This window comes from Chondrus crispus, genomic scaffold (assembly GCF_000350225.1).
Source record: "Chondrus crispus Stackhouse genomic scaffold, scaffold_180, whole genome shotgun sequence".
Taxonomy (NCBI): domain Eukaryota; phylum Rhodophyta; class Florideophyceae; order Gigartinales; family Gigartinaceae; genus Chondrus; species Chondrus crispus.
The window spans coordinates 98179-101394 of NW_005179060.1; positions in this window are offsets into that span (position 1 = coordinate 98179).

The window sequence follows — 3216 nt, forward strand, 5'->3', positions numbered from 1 at the left end:
GTCGGGGATCATATTAACCCCGACTGTAGCATGAAGGTGCGCGATGTGTCGCTCGTCCCTCATAATTTCGAGAAGCTCACGGCGGCACAGAAGGCCCGTGTTCCGGCGGACGCGTACTTGCGCTCTGTAGCCCTCCTCAGTTTCGAGGCGAATCGGCCGATCGCACCCGTCTTGCCGTCGAAGTCCCCCTCTGCTTCGGAGAAGTCAAGTCCCCCTCGCCGTAAGACCGCACCTCCGAAAAACTAGGAGACCCACAGCTGAAAATCGCTGACATTCCATCGTGGGACACCGCGTCACCCCCGCCCTCGAAGCCGGCGATCCGCGTCTTGGGACGGAGACACGCTCGCCAAGCGAGCCCCTCCAACCCCGATCCGACGGGCATGGGGACGCTCCGCCGACCGTGGCGTCTTAACAACGGAAGGCGCTCCTCCGATGACAAGGCCGTCGAGCCAGTTTGTACGCTGTCTCGACGTAATTACAAGGTCTACGCCGACCTTGGGATCACCACCTCCATCATGGTGCGTCAACTCACCATCCTGGACACGGGTGCCGGCTCCAATTTTGTCCGCGCCGACACCCTGCCCAAGGGATGGGAGAGCTTAATCGAACCGGGGGAAGTCCCGACGATCGCCGACGCGAACGGGCGACCGTTACGGACAAGCGGGTCCATCACCCTCGTTGTTCGACTAGCAACTCGCACCATGAAAGGCAAGTTCATCGTGTGGGAGCGCCTGGCAGCCCCCGTCATCCTGGGCTGTGACTTTAACGACAAGTTTGTCGAGGCCATCTTTCCACGTCGGAAGTTGGTCGAGCTCGATGATGGAAAGAAAGTCCCCATCGTCAGAAAACCGGCAGCTTGTCGAGCCGAAGCACCTCCGCTCCCCTCGGAGCAGGAGAATGAAAACGACCGAGGTCGAGTTTCCCCAAACTCAAAGTTTCTCGTCCGGTTACCATACAACCCGAGACGCAAGCCTGGGTGCATGTGACCAACGGTCGTACGGGTCTTTCCGTATTGGAACCCAACTCGCAGTTATATGCGGAACACCGCGTCTCCCTGTGGAATGGGGTCGCGCACATCACCGCACTTCGAGAGTTCAAGATCTTGGTAGCCAACTTCGCCTCAGCCCCCAAGCGCCTCTCGAAGAACCAGGTGCTGGGGTACGTTACCCCTCATCCGCGTGCCATGATACGCACCGCGATGCCTCTCGACGCCCTCCTAGCGGCGGAATTTACAGAAGGCGACAAGCCCCAATCTGGGAAGGGGGAGAAGCTCCCCCCGGCTTCGTCGAAGGAAGACCCCAAGAAATTGACGCTGTCTCCCTCCAACATCTGCCGTCGCATGTCCGCACGCGAGTACGTGACATGCTTACGCCGTACTCCCGTATGTCGATTGGCGATCTAGGGGAAGTCAGGGCTACGCAGCACCGGATCGACCTCAACCCCGGCTCAAAGCCGTTTCGATGTCAGCCATATCGGGCTGGACCACGGTCTCGACAAGCCGAATAAGACGCCGTGGATGGGATGATCTCAAGCGGGGTCATCTCCCGATCGCAATCAGAGTGGGCATCCCCGGTAGTTCTCATCCCCAAACCGGACGGATCCCTCCGCTTCTGCGTCGATTACAGACGCTTGAACGCGATGAAAGTACGGGACACTTACCCGATTCCTCGCATGGACGAGTGTCTGGACTCGCTCGGCGAAGCGAACGTGTTCACAACTTTAGACTGTAACTCGGGTTATTGGCAAATCCCCGTTGCGGAAGAAGACCGTCCGAAAACCACGTTCACGTGTCATGCCGGTACTTATCAATTTAAACGAATGCCGTTCGGGCTAATGAACGCGCCCGCCACCTTCCAACGGATGTTGGACATTCTCTTCTCCAGATACCGATGGAAGAGCTGCCTCATCTATCTAGATGACATTATCATATTCTCGAAGGATTATGAAACTCATCTCAAGGATGTCAAGGTTATACTCTCTGCGTTACAACAAGAGGGGTTATCACTCAAATTGAACAAGTGCAAATTCTTTCAGGACTCCGTGGAGTACCTGGGCCACATCATTCGACCCGAGGAACTTCATGTCCACCCGAAGAATGTCTCGGCCTTGGCCGAGGCCAACCCGCCACGAACCCAGACCGAGCTCCGCTCGTTTCTGGGTATGTGTAACGTGTACCGACGTTTCGTCGACCACTTCGCCAAGATTGCGGCGCCGTTGACGTCCATGCTCAAGAAGGGGGAGCCCGATCGGCTCCCCGAACTGGACGAAGACCGCAGGTCTGCCTTCGAAGCTCTGAAGACTTGCCTGATTTTCCCGCCGATCTTGCGACTACCGCGGTTGGGGCTACCGTATTCCCTCGACACGGATGCATCCGACGCCCAACTCGGTTGCACGTTACTACAGCAACACGAGGATGGTAACAGATCCCCTGTCGGGTTCTGGTCGCGAACGCTCTCGTCGGCGGAAAGGAATTACTCCACGGCGGAGAAAGAATGTTTGGCCATTGTATGGGCCATTCAGACGCTGCGTCCTTACTTGGAACGCGAGCGATTCACGGTTAACACCGACCATCATTCCCTTCGTTGGTTAATGAATCTCGCCGACGCAAGCGGGCGGCTAGCACGGTGGCGCTTGCGCCTAGCCGAGTTTGACTTCGACGTCACGTACGTGAAGGGCATCAAGAATTGTCTCGCCGACGCCCTCAGTCGAATACCGTCTACAGGGGGCACAACCGTCCCCATCGACGAAGAAATACCGTGCTTCTCCGTTTTGGAGTTTCACAAAGACAAGCCGGAAGCGGAACCCGAGGAGTGGGACGACGACATTCACGACGGATGCTTCGCCCTCGCCCCCCCGGCTTCCAAGGCCGCGATTACACACGACGAGATTGTACTCGCTCATCACTCCGACCCGTTCTGTAAGGAGATCGCTTCCCATCTTAAGAAGGGGGAGGGGGTGGCCCAAATTCGCCTCTCCAGGTTCTTCATGAAACAGGAAGGGGTACTTTGTCGGAAAGCGCACCTTGACGGTGTTGAGCAAATCGTCGTACCAACCACTCTGCGCGAGCGAGTGTTGTATCTGGCGCATTACCCCGCCGCCTCGGGACATCCCGGAGGCAGGCGTTTGTTCTACACATTAAGACAACGGTACTACTGGCCGAGTATGTCCGTCGACGCATACGCCACAGTCAGAAGGTGCTCCGACTGTGCGAAAGCG